Below are 19,884 nucleotides of genomic sequence, written 5' to 3' on the forward strand. Positions count from 1 at the left end.
CATGTAACACCCCGAAATTTTTTGAAGTATTTGAGTGTAAAGCCCTATAAATTTTGCAAGTGAATTCAAGGTTTTGTGGTGCCGGAGTAGGCTTACATATTTGAGGATGGTATAAAATTCAGACTTTTGGGTTGAACAATGCACCGGAAAGTAAAGAAAAATTTTTGGCGGAAAAACGCACTCATGCGGTCCATTATGCGACCACATAATCAATATGCGGGCCGCATAATGGCCGCAGAAGTGAGCAGGAGAAGGGCCAGTCTGGGGGCAATTAGGCGGTCGACTATGCGACCGCATAACTGTTATGTGGTGCATTCTACGATCGTATAACAGTTATGCGGACCACATAGTGTCCGCATAAACGGACAGATTTTTGATCGTTTTAGTCTGTAATTATGCGACCGATATGCGGTCCGCATATCCATTATGCGGTTACATATGCGACCGCAGAACCTGTTCCGGAGCTTCATTTTTGGGTTCTTACAACCCGACCCTACTTCGTTAAATACACGCAAAGGGTCATTTTTGAGCAAATATTCTGATGTTTTAGAGAGAAGTGAGAGTGTTTTAGAGAGAGAGAAAACCCTAGGCTAATTATTCATCAAGTCTTGCTCAAATCTTGCAAGATTAACAAGGAAACCCCACAAGTTCTTCATCTAAGAGGTAAGGTTCCATACCCTAGTTTTCAATTTTGAATTTGGGTAAAAGATGATTGATTTGGAGTATGATTCTTGGGTATAAGAGCATTATTTATACATGCTTGTACTAATAAAGTTTGTGGGAAGATTGCTGAGCTCGAATAAGTAAAGATTGGGTTGTGGAGTGAAGGAAATCTTGTAGAATAACCTTGTAGTTAGATTTGCACACCTAGTATTTGATAAAATGCTCAAATGAGCTGAGATCATGAATATCTTCCTAATAATGGTTCAATTTTTGTTATGTCTCAAAATAGATTGGGATTGCTAGAATTTTCGGAATAATGTAGTAATTTAAGGAAATCTCAAAGCAAGGTATGTTGGCTAAACTTTCTCTCTTGGAATCGAATTCCATAATATTTCCGTAAGTTTCAAAGTATGGGTTGCGTATTAAAAGGTCATGGCTTTGAGTCGTGTTTCAATGAAAGATAGTATGCCAAATTGTGTGATAAAATCTCAATATTCTTAAGACTCTTAATTGCTCATATGTGTACCTAAAGTCTTGATTTGAAAATATCTTATTGTTGATAATCTATAAAGATAGTTGGAAGTGAAATAAGTTAATTGGGGATATAGAGTGTGGCCAACGTGCCAAGAATTTAAGTTATGATTGTGTCTAATAGTGCAAATGATTTGAGAAGATGCGATAAAAAATATGAAATGAGCCTCGATTCAATTGTTTAAAAATGACCTTGAAGATAGAATTACCTAAAAGCTTTTGTACTCAATTCATGCCCATTAGTGGTTGCTTTAACTAACGCTTTGCTTTATAAATATATCTAGTGTGATTCGAATTCTATATACTCATGTGTTGAACTGGTACATTGTCATTTCTAGGGAAGAACATTGTAAGAATAAGTGATGTATTGATTGTTTATAATTTTTATGTGTGTTTCTATTGTTGGATGGTATGCCTCATTCTTTGGGAAGAAACCATTTGTGTTTGAAGTTTTCATTTCAAATGGATTTGAAGTATATGATTTCTGAAATATCCTATATGTTGATAGTTGATGGTGATCTTTGAAATTGAAAGAGGTGAAAGTGTGGAATATGAAATACGGTCATCGTGCGAGGAATAAAGAATCTTGTGAATGGCTTAATGAGCCAAGAAAATATTGTCGTTATGAATGACTGGGAATACTAATGAGAATTTATACAATGTGAAAGATGTTGAGGTGAGTACAATTGTATTTATGATATTTCTGTTTGCAAATCAAATCAATATTTTTGGGAGCATTATTAGCAAAACCGAGGAAGGGTGGGTCATAAGGCCCACACCTGAAACTACACGTGCCGGTGTAGGGGTGGATTGTGATTATTCCCCTTATTTGGGATGAAATTGGAACTTTTGGAAAATTATGATATTATTCCCCTTAATTGGGATGAAACTGGAACCTTTGTGGATTGGAAAAGTCAACCCGTACGGCATATGTGGGAAGGCGGCCTAGCTGATCGGGTGGAGATCAGATGCCATATTGCGCATATGGTGGTACTACTCTTGGTAACAACTTTTTTTCACATCACATGTCAAACCACATTGTTCGTGGGGAGATGGCTTAGCCGATCGGGCATGATCGGACTCCGTGCTAACAAAGACGGTGATATATCAGTGCTAATGATCTCCCAACCAAAATTATATATGAAGTTCGTATTTTGAAAATTATTATCTTTTAACTGGACGTTTGGATATTGTTGATTGTGACTTGCTGTTTCTATGTGTTGCCTTTTCTTATATGGGCATTCTATTTTGAAAGAGGATTTTTAGTTATACATACTAGTGCTATTCGACTGTACTAACGTCCCTTTTTTCCGGGGGTGCTGCATCTTTAATGGATGCAGGTGGTTCTACAGCAAACGACATTGATCAGTGATAGCAGTACACTCTTTTCAGCTGATTTGGTGAGCCCTACTTCATTTCGGGGTCATGTATCTTTTATTTCTCATGTACTGTGTTTTGAGGTATAGCCAGGCCCTTGTTGCCGGCATTTCCATATTACTCTTCTATTATACTTAGAGGCTCTGTAGACAAGTTGTGGGTTGTGGTTGATGTTGGGAACTGAACTAGATATGTTGGTATTTGGAAATCATATTTTTCATTAATTCTATAAACTCGTAATATTTTGAAAATTATGAAGGAAGCTGCTAATGAGAATGAAAAAGAAAGTTGTTAATGAAATCTTTTCATTGTTTAATTAATGGAGTACATCTCCTATTATTTCATAAATGAGTGTGGGTAAAATAAAATCTAACAGGCTTGCTCAACCGGGTTTACTCGGTTGAGCGCCGGTCGCACTCCCCGAGTTTGGGGCGTGACAACCCATGTCCTGTTTGGATTCGCTACGTTGGATCTGTAAATCCTAAACTAAATAGGGCCTTTTTCTTAACCCTCATCTTAAGTAGTCAGAAGCAGAGGGAATTTTGTTAATTATAGTGAGCATGTGATATTGTGGTAGAAACAAGTACAAGAAATTTAAATTTCCAATACTTTAAGGTTTTATAACTGTTATATCTAGCAAAAAGTTGTGGCCGTATGCATAAATATATTCAGTTAATAAACAATGAAGTGTTGTTCAATGTCCGATACTTTTAGTTTTTTTTTTATTTGCTTTTTTGTTGTTTTGGTTAATTGGGTGAATGGTTTTATAAATTGTACTATGGTCTTTTGATTATTTTAAGTTGTCATCCAGTCTAGAAAAGCTGACATTCCATGTATTGTTGAAGATAAACAGTCGAAAGATTATGATACTCTATTTTTATAATACTAACTGCTTAGTGTAAAGCTCATATGATGAAACCTCTCTAGTTTTGAATTAAATGGGTTGCTGTCCTTTTCGCTTTTCCTGTTAAGCTTGTTCTTTTAATTACTAATTTATTTACATTGCATGACTTTGAACGTTTTTCCATGTAATATCATTAATTCGTGTGTTGCATGCATGCTTAATGTATAAATGGCTTTAAGTAATCATTTTTCTTAGACAATTTGGCAGCTCCAAATATGACAATAAGTCGAGTACTATTATCATGATTGTGTACCCGTTCGCGTGACATAATTATGATTTTCAAAAATAAATCAAGGTATGTGTTCGCGCCAATTTGGCCAAAAACAATCTTAATAATTAATAAAGCGTGATAAATTATATACACGTACACGTGACATGATTTTAGCGCCCCACATAAAGCGGATTTATACACATGTAATCCGTTTTTAAAGATAAATCCATAAGCGCCATAATTAAAAGCGGTAAAAAGGGTAAATATACATAGGTTCTAAAACTAAGTAATTAAATAATTTAACTAAGCCAGGTATGATTAAGAGCGACCGTGCTAAAACTACGAAACCCGGGAGTGCCTCACACCTTCTCCCGGGTTAACAGAATTCCTTACCTGGTCTTCTGTGTTCGCAGACCATAAGAAAGAGTCAATTTCCTCGATTTGAGATTTTAAAATAAACCGGTGACTTGGGACACCTTAAAATTATTCCAAGCGGCGACTCTGAAATCTAATAAATAATCCCATTTCGATTAATGTCACTTTAATTGGAAAAACTCCCTATCCTCCGGAAAAAAGAGAGGTGTGACAATAGGGCAAGCAACAATTATATCACTGTAGAAGATGAATCTGTCGCTTCTAACATGCCTTCTATCTTTGATCGACTTGAAAAATCAACTGTGAGGACTTCCGTATTTGAGAGATTGGGTCCATTAAAGAAGGGGAACAAGTTCTAGAGAAATTATCAAAGTATACGAACACCCGTTTCTCCCAGAATCCAGAAGATCTCTAAGGATTTTCAAAGTTTGGTTCCTTCTAGAATGAGGTGACAAACAAAACTTATGGTTTCATGTAAAGCAGTACTGAAGGTAAAGCCATATACTGTGGTCTACACTAAGGAACGTGATGAAGATGAAGAAAGTGTGGGTTCTTCGTATCATGTTATTGCACAAGGCGAGAATGGTGTTCCATCTCTAATGGAGGATAATGAGAAATTGGAGGGTATTTTACCGTGTTACCGCATATCTTTCAATGATGGGAAGGGGTGAAGGAAACGATTGATGCCTTAAAAGAAGTTAACCTTGGCACAGATGAAGAACTAAGGCCACTTACCTAAGTGCTTTACTAGCAATCGATGAAGAAAGCACTTATATTGAGTTACTCAAGGAGTTCAAGGATGTCTTTGCTTGGAGTTACAAAGAGATGTCTGGCTTGAACCCTAAAGTAGCAGTTCATCACCTTGCAGTCAAGAATGACGCTCGTCCTGTTAAGCAAGCCCATAGGCGCTTTAGGCCGGACTTGGTTCCCTTGAACGAAAGTGAAGTTAACAAACTCATTGAAGTTGGCTTTATCCGTGAAGTTAAATACCCAACATGGGTTTCAAGTATTGTTTCCGTGAGAAAGAAGAATCGCCAAATTTGAGTGTGTGTTGACTTTAGGGATCTCAATAATGCATGCCCTATTGATGAATTCCCGCTTTCTATTCCAGAGCTTATGATTGACGCTACCACTGGGTACCAGGCAATGTCATTTAAGGATGGTTCATCAGGCTATAACCAAATTCGCATGGCACCAAAAGATGAAGAGCTTACTATATTCCACACCCCAAAGGGTATTTATTGCTACAAGGTAATGCCTTTTGGCTGAAAAACACTGGTGCTACTTACCAAAGGGCTATGAAGAATATTTTTGATGACCTTATGTTGAATGCTATGTTGACGACTTGGTGGTAAAATCGAGAAAGAGGAACGACCACTTGAAAGACTTGAGAATGGTGTTTGAGTTGCTCTGGAGGTACCAACTTAGGATGAATCCATTAAAATGCGCCTTTGGAGTTACTTCCGAAAAATTCCTTGGTTTCATCGTCCGGTATCAAGGGATTGAAATTGAGCAAGCCAAAGTAGATGCAATTTTGAAAATGCCTGAGCCTCGGAATACTTATGAATTGAAACATCTGCAAGGAAGGCTAGGTTATCTTAGGAGATTCATCTCAAATCTATCTGGGAGATGCCAACCATTTAGTCGCCTTATGAAGAAAGGCGTCCCTTTCAAATGGGACCAAGTATGTAGCAATGCCTTTGAGAGCATTAAATCCTACTTGATAAAGGCTCCGGTTTTAGCAACCCCTATACCTGAAAAGCCATTGATACTATACATTGCGGTGCAAGAAAAGTCTATTGGAGCACTGTTGGCCCCAGAAAATAGTGAGAGGAAAGAAAACTCTCTTTACTACTTGAGCAGGATGATGACACCAATGAGCTGAATTATTCGCCAATTGAAAAGTTATGTTTGGCGCTAATATTCTGAATTCAAAAGTTGAAGCACTACTTTCAAGCTCATACTGTTCGTCATGTTTCTAAAGCAAATCCAATCAAGTTCGTGTTGTCAAAACCTGTTCTTAGTCATTGACTAGCGAGATGGTACCTCCAGTTTCAACAATTTCAATAATTTCAACTGACGAACAATTAGTCAAAACCTGTTCTTCATGATGTCAAAACATGTTCTTAGTGATCGACTAGCGAGATGGTACCTCCAATTTCAACAATTCGAGATTTTGTACGTCCCTTAAAAGGTTGTAAAAGGACAAGCATTGTCAGACTTCTTGGCAGATCATCCGATACTTGATGGCTGAGAGCTAACTGACGAACTACCTGATGAGGACGCAATGATCGTTGAAGTTCAACCTCCATGCAATATGTACTTTGATGGTGCTGCACATCACGGAGAAGCTGGTGCTGGTGTAGTATTTGTCACTTCTCAAGGTGAAGTTCTGCCCTACTCTTTTACGTTAACGCAACTATGCTCTAACAACGTTGCTGAGTATCAAGCATTAATACTTGGGCTTGAAATGACTGTCGAAATGAAGCGGTTGCAATTGCATGTCTTTGGTGACTCTCAGTTGGTGATCAACCATCTTTTAGGTAGTTACGAGTCAAGAAACCCGAACTACACCCATATCATAATTATGCTAAAACATTAATGGGGTGGGTTGGTGACGTGACTATTCAACATGTGCCAAGGAAAGAAAACAAGAAGACTGATGCTTTAGCTGCCCTAACTTCATCGTTAACCCTGTCTGATCAAGTGCAAGTTACTATCTGCCAAAAATGGGTAGTACCGCCGCCAAATGAGAGTGAAGGTAAAGAAAATGAATTCGAGCATCATGTCGTTGTTTCTGAAGCTGAGAAAGAAGAATGGAGACAACCCATTATCAATTACTTGAGCTACGGGATACTTCCAGAAAATCCGACGAGAAGGCCTGAAATCCGCCATCGTGCACCTCGCTTCCTTTACTATAAAGATACTTTATATAGAAGATCATTTGAGGGGTACTCTTGTGATGCTTAGGAGAAGATGAAGCACTCTAAGCTTTGCAAGAAGTACATTCTGGGGTATATGGATCACATCAGTCTGGACCAAAGCTCCACTTCCATATAAAAAGGATGAGATATTATTGGCCAACGATGGTAAAAGATTGCTTGGACTACGCTCGAAGATGCAAGGCTTTCCAATTCCATGCAAATTTTATTCATCAGCCTACCGAAATGTTACACCCAACTATTGCATCTTGGTCGTTTGATACTTGGGGATTGGATATTGTTAGACCACTACCAAAGTCCTCTAGTGGGCACCTATACATCCTGGCTGCAACTGATTACTTCTCAAAATGGGTTGAAGCTACTTCTTTTAAGGAGGTAAAGAAGGAAAATGTTGAAAGTTTCATCCGAATAAAGATAATTTATCGCTTTGGAATTCCTCGTTACATAACAACGGATAATGGCAAGCCATTCGAGCATCAAATACCTTCGTTATGATTAGCTATTCAATAAGGGATCACAAATAAAGAAAATACTCGACTTCGATTAGCGTTGGAGGCTCTTGATGAGAAGAGGTTGGAAGCTCAACAGAGTCTTGAATGTTATCAAGCTCGATTATCCCGTGCCTTCAATAAAAGCATTTGCCAAGGTCCTTTCAAGTAGGAGATCAAGTCCTTACTATACGAAGACCTATTATTACTTCCCATAAACCTATGGGAAAGTTCACTTCAAAATGGAATGGGCCATATGTCGTGCAAGAAGCTTATTCAAGTGGGGCTTACCAGCTAGTTGATGTAGATGGCATGAGAATCAGCCCTATTAATGGCAAGTTCTTAAGGAAGTATTATCCTTGAAGTTGTAACGCCCTTGAAACACGAGCCTAAACTGCATGTTCCTACACTCCTGGACCGCATGAGTCTAAACTATGTATGACCCACAAAATAAAAGAGTCAGCTAGGTTGAAAACCTCGAAAGAGGCGACCTAGGCAAAAGTTTGGACATAAATTTTTTTTCGTTAGGTTGAAAACCTCGAAAGAGGTGGCCTAGGCAAAAGTTAGGATATAAAAAAAAGTCCATTAGGTTGAAAACCTTGAAAGAGGCATCCTAGGCAAAATTTAGGACATAAAAATAATTAAAAAAAAAAAAATCACTCATTCTGAACTACGGTATGACTTGATCCTCTTTACTGAGGTACATAAGCATCTTAGAGTTTCATTCTGAGTTTAGTCGCATGAGTTCAAAAGATACATAATACCCCAATCATTGAATTAAGTACGACTGGAATGTAATCCATTCAATCAGCACTTGAAAATCGAGCTGAGATACCATTCTTCTATTAAACTTTGGATCACATCTGATTTAAAGGGGGCAAGCCGCTATGATAAATTGGTGTCTTCAATAAAATGATTATAATCTTTTAGGAGGATACAAAGTATTTGCATTGAAATCTAGGGATTTGCAATGTATTCATGTTCTCATAACTTTCAAGTTTGTTGGTCTTCATATCTGCTCACTACATTAAAAAAAGGGAAGAGAAGAGAGACGTCAAAAGGGAACACAAGTATAAGAACAAAGATTGATTAGCGCAACATTTCAATTTCGGCGAGACTTGAACCCAAGATATTTGTGAGAATGGAGCTCTTGAATTTCGACTGATAGCAAGAAAAATGTCTTGTGATCCTGAGGCTCCCATACCAAAACATAAAGGTTTTGGCGAAGTCGCGCCAATTCAGAACTGTCGGTATATCAAAATATGATGTTGATTTTGAAATACTATCTGAAGCTATCCTTAAGGTATTAAATCCTATACCTTGTACATGTTTTATATTTAGAAGTTTTGTTTTCAAGAAATCAAACGGTTCGTGATTTTGACGTTCCCACATAAAGATATAAAGGTTTTGGTGAAGTCGAGCAAGTTTGAAATCGGCAGCGTGTCTTAATTCAATGTTGATTTCGAAATATTATCTGAAACTATACTTAAGGTATTAAATTTTGCAATTTGGATATAGTTTATATTTTGAAGTTCGATTTCCAAAAAATCAAACGGTTAATGTGTAACGACCCGACCGGTCGTTTTGAATATTTGTACTTCGCTCGGTTGTTTGAGGGTATGAGTAGCTCCGTATGATGTACTTTGACTTGTGTGAATCGTCGGTTTTGGTTTGCAGGTATTTCGGAATCAAATTGGAAGAAAGAATTTCATTGTTGAAGCTTTAAATTGGGAGAGTTGACCAAGTTTGACCTTTTAGCATTTGACCTCGGATTGGAATTCTGATGGTTCCATTAGCTTCGTTAGGTCATTTTGGACTTAGGAGCGCGTCCGAAATATGATTTGGAGGTCCATAGTGGAATTAAGCTTGAATTGGCGAAAGTTGAAATTTCGGCGATTTCGGTCGACAGTGGAAAATTTGATATCGGGGTCGGAATGGAATTTTGGAAGTTGGAGTAGGTTCATAGTGTCATTTGTGATGTGTGTACAAAATTTGAGGTCATTCGGACGTGGTTTGGTTGGTTTCGGCATCGGTTGTCGAATTTGTAAGTTTAGAAGTTCTTAGGCTTGAATCCGAGGGTAATTTGGTGTTTTGATGTTGTTTTGAGTGATTCAAAGGTTCGACTAAGTTCGTATGGTATTTTAGGATTGGTTGGTATATTTGGTTGAGGTCCTGGGGGCCTCGAGTGTGTTTCGGGGTGAGTTTTGAGCGAGTCCGGGCATTTCCAGAACTCTTGTATGGTTCTGGTGCTTGGAATTTTGCGGACCGCATCAGAATTTCGCGGACCGCGGCAGAATTTCGCGGACCGCGCTTGGAAGTTCTGCAGATCTGCTGGTTCGACTTCGGAAGCCTATATCTTTTGATCTACAAAGAATTCAAAGATTATTCAAAAATAAAAATTGTAGCCCTTCGTGTCTAGTTTCCAGAAAGGTAAAGAAGTCATCATTTGGATATATGTAGAGGAAGTTATGGCCAAAATACTAAAGCCTAGTAGTGCAGCTCTAGAATTTGGCGGATCGCACCATTTGTTTTCGCGACCGCGGGACCTGGGGCGCGGCCGCGCTCAAAATTTCGCGTACCGTGAAGTTGGAGGCCAGAGGTGAACTTTATAAATGGGGTTTAGGGCATTATTTCATATTTTGGACCTAGTCATATGAATCTGTCCATGCTGCCTACGAATTTATGTCCTTCCCTTAAAAACTGAACGGTGACCTTGCACAAGCAAATCTCAATCCCACGCAATACACCGCGTCTACCATGCCATCCTGCGAAGAGTACAAGAATCTCATAATCAACTCTGAGTGACAAGCAAAATACATACCCGATCAGTCAGAAACCATCCATTTGATCTCATCCCGGAGAAAATCCCAATACGCAACATATTCCTCACGCCGGTAGGAAATATACTCCTCGAACCGTGGTAGAAACCATTGAAAACTCTTCGAACCCCATTTGCACACAACCAAGCTATCAGAACCGAATCTTTCTAACTCAACCCAACCACGCAGGTCACTAAAACCCAAGAGCATTGCCATGAAACACCTGTGGAGACCAGCCACATCATAGGTACCTAAAGAACCGATTATATCCATTATTGTGCTGATCTAACCTACTACCAAGCTGTCCTATTTCTCCAAATCCTTTCCAAATTGCCTTCAAATTGATGCTTCTTCTTGCTAGAACACCACGATCCTTAACCAAAATTCACTACACAAGAGACTCTAGTATAAAACCACAACGCCCTAAGGCCCATAAGCCGTTGACTCCTCTCTTAAGCAACCCAAAGCATCACAACCACGACACCCACTCTAAGGAGACCTTATGTGAACCTAAAACGGTTTCCTTCACCTTCTTGATTCTGAAATGCATAACCCACAATGGAATAAAATGCCACAAGTCTCGACACAATCCAATGTAATTGTCAGTTTCTAGCCATATACAAATCTTGAAAATTCCAAATCGCTACATATAAATCTTGAATCCATTAGAACCATTCTCGAGAGTCATCTACTCCACTCAAATCTCAATTAAACCGACCGAACGACCTGTGCCCCATTAGCACACCAACCCCCAAAGAAGTAAAACTGCCTTAATACCACCGATCGAATTCATACTCAGTGTACATTATATCCTTCGCGAATAACCACTCAATTATTCCATAATTCCCATATACTCATAGAGTGTAATACAACTCGTATCCAGAAATCCCCTTACTCGAGTCATCCTCAATCTCAACCCCTGCAAGTCATAACTGATTCACCAATATACCCCGAACCGAAACTAATACAACACATAACCGTGCAATCAACTCATCAATAGCAGGCTCTGCCACTTGGGTTAAAGCTACAGAACAAAACACTCGATAACATCACGATACTCATACTCTATTACTGTCAGAATCCTGCACTGAAATTCAACCAAATCCTGCGTAAGCTCATGTAACACAAACCATATAATACCTCAAATCATCTGCAAATCTCGCATCCATCCTCGTGACAGCCAGGTCAACTGTTACAACCGATCCAAACTCAAATCGCAAAAATATACCCCACTAGTAAAAGAGAACTCTCTACAAAATATCATAAGGATCACACAACCTCAGGACACCTCGCAGGAGATAACCCACCTGCACTGCCTCAACTCACATCTCTCTATACCCTTCCACAGTCACGACTACTATGCAATCACTTAATCTTCTTGATTCTGAACTCATCAACAAGACATAATAATCTACTTCACTCCACAACTAAACAACATGAGATATCCCTCAACACACCTATAACTCAAGACCATACGCCATATCAAGACAAAAATCAAACACCCAATAGTCCTTCCTACCTCTCAAGTAAACTCTTCTCGTCATATTCGAACAATATGAACACATCTCGCAGTCACATCATACTCACCACATAGCCATTTCACCGCTCATTGAGACACAAATTCCTCTTGTAGGGTCATTACCGGACATATGAGTCCAAATATACAAGTTACACTGAAGATACCGAGCTCAAGCTGCGGTCTAACCATGGCCTCAAGTCCTCCGGACTGGCCCATCACCAAAACATAGAATACACATCTTGAACCTCATTCATAGAATCACAAGCTGGCGATGCACAGCTGATACCGAGCGCTCACATGCTCATATGAATGCGTGGAAGGAATTCAAAGAGTTACGCTTCAAGATGAACCAATGGCGCACGATAAGGAATGAAAGATAGGAAGTATATCCTAAATGTCCTATAGCCTCTCGAAGATAGGTATGGACGTCATCATACCGATCCGCAAGACTCTACTAGACACTTGCTCATGACTTGTAGAACCTAGAGCTCTGATACCAACTTATCACGACCCCAAATCCACTAGTCGTGATGGTACCTAGCCCAGCCCGCTAGGTAAGCCAATTAATAACTATCAAATTTCAATAATATTTAACATGATAATTAATCAAAAGAAATTATCTGAATTTTATACATTCCCCAAGAACTGGTAGTACAAATCATGAGCTTCTAAGAATAGAGTTTACAAAGCGGAAATGAAATAAATACATAGTCTGTTTGAATACTACATAAACAAAATTTTACAGATCTAAAGCTACCACGAATAAGAGGCAGCTACAGCCGAGATGCAGGTATATCTTCAATCCAGCTCCCATCGAACACAGCAACATCAGCAGCCAACATCTGCACAAAAGATGCAGAAGTATAGTATGAGTACAACCGATCCCATGTACTCAATAAGTAACAAACCTAACATTAGGTTGAAAGTAATGACGAGCTAACAAAAAGGTCAGGTACAACACCAATATTCCACCACAGTTCATAACAACATATTATAATAACAAAAGAGTATCTCGGAAATAAAAGGCTCAGTTCATTCACAATTCCAAAATAAATAGGCATTTCTTTTCAAGTATCTCAGTGAAAACCCAAATCTTTTACTGAAAAAGCCAAAGTACGAGTAAGTTTGAAAACTATGGTTTTTCCCAAAACTCCTTTCAACAAATAATAAGATGTTTCATTTTAAGATAGCATAAGGAAAGTACTCCTTTATGCCTACATGTCAAGATACATGAAAATCATAAATGTCCCCAAATCCGGGTAGCAGAAGGAAATACATATCTATGTATGTATCTCAAGTACGCATGTCAAATGCAATGCATCTCAATGATGAGCTCATGTACTCACACTCTTAGAGTATTCAATCTCAGTGTCGCACATTCTCTCTCACTAAGCTCAATACTCAGCACACTCAATCACTCGGCGCTGTACAATACCTGCTGCGGTGTGCAGCCCAATCCATATATGACTATAAGGCCCATTGTGGCGTACAACCCGATCCACATATATATAGTCGACTGCGCTCACTGAGGGTGTGTGGACTCCGGAGGGGCTCCTTCAGCCCAAGAGTTATATAAAGCCGATATGGCCTGCTGCAGGCTGGCGGCCACGATCCATATAATGATAAAGCCTATAAGGCCTGCTGCAGGCGGGCAACCCCATTCCATATAATAATAATATAAAGCCAATATGGTCTGCTGCAGGCGGGCAGCCCCAATCCCATAAATATCCTCACAATAGTATACTACGACGTGCAGCCCGATCCCAAAATGTCACTCTCACTCAGGCCCTCGGCCTCACTCAGTCATCAATCTCTCCAGTTTCACTCACGGGCTCACAATGTCATGAAACTAGCCCGACAACAATGATATGATGTATCAATAAATAATATCTGAGACTGAGATATGGTATGAATGCATGGATATGACTGAGTATGAAATATCAATGAAATCCGTGAGATGACAGTAAGAAACGACCACTATGGTTCCAAACAATATTGGCATAATGCCTAAACATGATATCTAGCATGATTGACAACTTAACTACTTTATCACATGGTGAAAATACGAATATCAACAAAGTAGGACCACCATACATTGCCATGGGAACAACAGAGTCTCAATTCACATGGTGAATGCCTACACGCCCATCACCTAGTATGTGCGTCACCTCAACACTAATCACATAACACGTATTTTGGAGTTTCATACCCTCAGCTCCAAGATTAGAAGAGTTACTTACCTCGAACAAGCCAATTCCAACACCGAGCAATCCAAGCGATGCTCCAAAATTCCATATCATGCATTCCAACCTCCGAATGGCTCGAAACTAACCAAAAATAAATCAACCACGTCAAACTATGCCAAAGGAACCAATCCCGATTGAAAAAGATCAAATCTTGAATCAAAAGCCTAAAATCGGCCAGAAGCCCAAACCGGGCCCGTACCTCGGTACATGACATAATTTACAAAATTCAATAACCCATTCAATTACGAGTCCAACCATACTAGTTTCACTCAAATCCGACTCCAATTCGATGTTCAAAACTCAAAAATTCATATTATGAAACTTTAGGCCAAACCCCCAATTTCCTCTTTAAATTTCACAATCCAATTTCCAAAAATGAAGGTAGATTCATGAAATATAACCAAAACCGAGTAGAGAACACTTACCCCAATTTATAAGGTGAAAATTTCTTCAAGAATCGTCTCAATCCGAGCTCCATAGTTCCTAAAATGAAGAAAGAACCAAAACCCTCGATAATATAGCTTCTGCCCAGCTATTCCGCATTTGCGGAAAATTCGTTGCACCTGCGACCACCGCTTTTGCGGAAACACTTTGCACCTGCGCTGCCCGTCTTCCTCACCATTTTCGCTTCTGCGACTCCTTGCCCGCATCTGCGCAATCGCAGGTGCGGAAATCCCATCGCACCTGCGACCTCTGTTGACACCCTCCAACTCTGCACCTGCGCTCGAGCGGTCGCACCTGCGACTTCGCATATGCGCTCAAATATCGGCCTTTGCGGTCTTCCTCATCCAGCTCTCATCTCATATCTGCGACACCTTTATCGCTTCTGCGGCCATCGCACCTGCGCAAACCAACCGCAGGTGCGATCATACTAGAACCAGCAGCCTCCAGCTTTGCACATGAAGTGAAAATGATCCAAACCTCGTCCAAAACTCATCCGGGCCACTCGGGACCCTGTTTGAATATAATAACAAGTCCAATAACATAACACGGACCTACTCGAGGCCTAAAATCATGCATAACCACATCGAAACGATGAATCGCACCTCAAATCGAAATCTATGAACTTTGAAACTTCAACTTCCACAACTGATGCCGAAACCTATCGAATTACATCCGATTGACCTCAAATTTTGCACACACGTCATATTTCACATTACGGACCTATTCCAATTTCCAAAATTGGATTCCGACCCCGATATCAAAAAGTCAATCCTCCGGTCAAATTTTCTAAAAATTCAACTTTCGCCATTTCAAGCCAAATTCCACTATGGACCTCCGAATTACAATCCGGACGCGCTCCTAAGTCCAAAATCTTCCAACGGAGCTAACAGAACCATCAAAACTCCGTTCCGGGTTCAAATTCACAAAAATTCAAACTTGGTCAACTCTCACAATTTAAAAATTCAACAATGAAATCCATTCTTCCAATTCGATTCTGAATAACCTGAAAACCAAAATCGACGATTCACACAAGTCAAAATATATCATACGGAGCTACTCACACCCGTAAACTACCGAACAAAGTGCAAATGCTCAAAACGACCGGTCGTGTCGTTACAGGTTAGTCCAACAAATGGGGAGGAGGTGCCTCAAGTTAGGGAAACTCCCTCCTTATTATATTCAATATGTTAGCTATTATATGTTATTACTCTATATATTGATAAAGAACAAAAAGTTTCGGACATATGAAAAAAAAAAGATGTTCGATATCCATTTTAAGGTCCAATTAATTTAGATTTTCATCAGGAAGTACCACAAAGCGCTCTCTCCCAAAGACGATCCCTATGAATATGTAATGCTGATGCAATGTAGATTCTAAAGTGAATCTATGATTTTCTACTCAAATTCTATATTTGTCTGTAAAAACAAAAAGTGAAAACAAATTTAATTACATACTCCAGAATCAATCCGTTAACTCACAGTTCATGACATCTGAATCCAGTATTTGCCATTGGTTATTGCATCTAATTTCTAGCATAAAAAACAGATATATAGGTGTTTTAATTAGTGTTTTTGTCAAAACATAATGTGCATATTTTGTTAAATTCCACCATTGAAGAGTGGAGAAAGCTCAAATGAGGAATCAAAGAAGAAGATGCAGTGTAGGAAAATTCAGTTATAACTGTTTTCCTAAATGAATAGTACCTACACAACCTACTGTACATATATATAGAATTGAATTCCTCTAACTAACTGCAAACAAATTAATTAGACAGTTGTACACTAACTATTAATCATCATATATTGAAACTGTACATATTAATAACCGTAAAACAGAATTCCATCTAATGAAAAAATTGAAAATTGTTTGGATATAATAGTCCGGTTGTTTCTGGGATATGGAGGGAGTATATATTCAATTTTAGACAATATATCAGTATTCAAACATTCTGGAATTGGTCCAAAAATTGAAAATTATTGAAATTCGAAGTACAAGTTTCACTTAGTGAAAATATTATGTTAAATATTTTGAGAAAAATTGTGAAATCCTCGCTTCACACAATTATTTCATTAAACTACCAATTTTTTTTTTTAATTAAAAGAAAAATAAAACTCAGAAGAAAACCTTTGGTAGCCCAATAAAATGGGTTAGTCCAATAATATTAGACCGTTTAAATCAATTTAATTAGATTTAAATAAATAACCCAATTATACTAGCCCAAAATATTTGGTTGGACCAATATATGGCAAAATCTAAATTTTTATGAATTTAAACTTAGTAAAATTTTAACTGTCTACATACACAAACTTAAATACATACTTCAGAATCTATTCTTTAACTCAGAATTCATGACATTCAAGTCCAGCATTTTTGCCATTGGTTGTTGCATCTAATTTCTAGCATAAAAGAAGATGTAAGGTGTTTTAATTAAATTGTTTTGTTAAAACAAAATGTGCATATTTAAAAACTATATTCGGTAAAACAGAATTTCATATATATAGTTACAAATTTAAAAGTTGTTTGGATGTAATAGTCCGGTAGTTTCTGGGATGGAGGGACTATATATTCAGTTTTAGACAAAATATAGCATCCATCCATTCTGGAATTGGTCAAAAAATTCTATTGTGGAAACTATCGAAATTCGGAGTACAAGTCTCACTTAGTGAAAATATTTTGTTAAATATTTTGAGAAAGATTGTGAAATCCCCGCTTCATATAATTTCATTAACCTAGCAAATTTTCCCTTTTTTTAATTAAAATACAATTCTAACTCAGAAGAAAACTTTTTTTTTTTTTCATGAATCTAAAAGAAGCTAACTACTACGTGGTTTTCCCATCATTTAATTCTTTTTTATTTAATGTTTTTAAAAAAGAGTCTCTAACAGTCACCGACCATTACAAGAAAAATCCAGTTCTCTTACTCATGGATTTCTTTTCATATTCTGTTGAAACAAAAGTGGATCTGTACAGTTTCCGTACTATCTTCTTGTTAGAACATTTATTTATGTCGATTGAAGTGTCTCAAATTTCAATGAATTTGATATTGGAAGTTGGACCAGATTCATTGGTTTCCTGACTTTAAGTAAAAGAGATTGAACAAATTCTCTATTTTAGATAGTCTGTACCACTTTCTTTTTGCCAAATTATTTAAATAGATTAGTGCTGATATCAATTCTTTTTGTTCTAGAGTTCAAGATAAAAGAGTGATCTCTTGTTTACTGGATTGTTCTTGAAACTTAAATCTAAAGCAAATGGTCAAATAGAGTTTTAGTTAAAGAAAATTCAATAATAATATCAATCCAAAAGTTAGCTCATAATTAATGTGAGGATTATCCTGAACCATATAAAAAAATAATTCCTCGCACATTTAGAACTTGATATCTAGAGTGTGGACAACACAACTAGGCCAAACACTGATAAAAACAAGAAAAAAAATGGGTCTTGGTATGATTCCATGATATTAGATGGATATAGAGCCTAATTTAATCCAAAGCGCTCATGAACAGAGGAAAATAATTCCTCGCAGATTCAGAACTTGACATCTAAAGTATACACAATTTAACATGAAAATAATTCAACTCAAAACGCTCCTAATTAAAGTAAGAATTGCCTATGACCACGTAAGGAGGCAACAACTTATTTCTCCATCAATACTTAGGACATTAATTATATTTAATAGATAAAAAGACTCAACGTTTTGGATTTAAATGAAGAATATTAATGATGTTGTGTACTTTTGAGGCACTACGCGTTTATTCTTCACGTTCGTAGTACATGTGTAGCACCAACCTATCCAGTATCCAATAATGACGAAAATGTACAGTCTTAGTGCTTTTGCCTATAAAATTTCCCCTATTATCAATAATCAAGATTTTCTTTGCTAGTTAGCAATTGTAAAAAATATATACATGGGATAGACTTATAGTGGCAAGAAAACAGGCATAAACTAGTTGGGATATCAGAACCAAAAACTTTTTTCATTTATGTCATGTAGAAATAAGAACTTTTATCCAACAAAATGCGACTGATAATTAAGTAGATGCTCTGGTCCCGTTTGTGGATAGCATAAATGGTATTTTAAGAGTAAATTTCATGGATGGTCATTCAATTTTTGGTTTATTACGTAAAAGTCATTTTTCTTTTTCTTGTTACGTAAAAGTCATTCAACTTTGCGTTCATTACATAAAAGTCATTTTTCTTTATTTTGTTACACAAAAATCATTTTACTTTGCTCTAATTATCACGATAATCACTTTGACAAGATTTTATAAAACTTTCACCTGAAAAGTCTATTATGCCCTAGACATTATAAATCCTCCAATTTATGTAATACATTCTATATTATATTTTATAAAATATATTTTTACCTAGAAATTTTACTTATAACTAAAATAATTTTACATTATTTTATTTATTATTTTTATAATATATCATTACGTTTAAGTTTCCCATGATACTGAATTTGTTTAATCATATTCGAGCATGAACATATTTTCAAATATGAAAACGACAAAAAAATATTTATTTGAAATAACAAAAACAGATTTGTTTAACAAATGATAGTTTTTTATAGTCAGTAAAACTATTAATTTTTAAAAAAAGATATTTGAATTTACTATTATATTTTAAGCTTTATCTGTTGATATTATTTATTTAAAACTGTTAATCTGATGTGTGAGTTTACTAAATGTTGGTATTTTATTTATTGGATTAACGAATATGACTTGATTGATAAATCTGCGAGCTTTGATTTTATAGTTCTTATTAAAAATATTTCATCAGGAATGGTTAAGAACGTTGACTTGAGATTTGTTCATTATAAAGTTACTGACAAATTTAATAATGCTACCAATATATCTTGAAAATTAACGTTAAAGAAAAATTTAAATGTACGAATATATTATAAAATAATAAATAAAATAATATTAAGTTATTTTATTTATAAATAAAATACCTAGGTAAAAATATATTATATAATATATAATATAGAAGGTATTACATAAATATGAGAATTTATATAATATCAAGGGCATAATAGACTTTTCAAGTAAAAATATTATAAAATCTGACAAAGGTGATTTTTGTGATAACTAGAGCAAAACAAAATGATTTTTGTGTAACAAAAAGAAAGGAAAATGACTTTTGAGTAATGAACACAAAGTTGAATGATTTTAACGTAACAAAAAAAAATGACTTTTGGGTAACAAACACAAAGTTGAATGACCATCAATAAAATTTACTCATATTTTAACCATTGTGGAAAAAAGAAATACAAAGAGAGAAGACCTAATTGGGTGTTTGTCTTTTGACCATCTAATTCATATATTGGAAAACATTATCTCGGGTAACCTTTCAAATTTGTTG

This window comes from Nicotiana tabacum, chromosome 23 (genome assembly GCF_000715075.1).
Source record: "Nicotiana tabacum cultivar K326 chromosome 23, ASM71507v2, whole genome shotgun sequence".
Classification (NCBI taxonomy): domain Eukaryota; kingdom Viridiplantae; phylum Streptophyta; class Magnoliopsida; order Solanales; family Solanaceae; genus Nicotiana; species Nicotiana tabacum.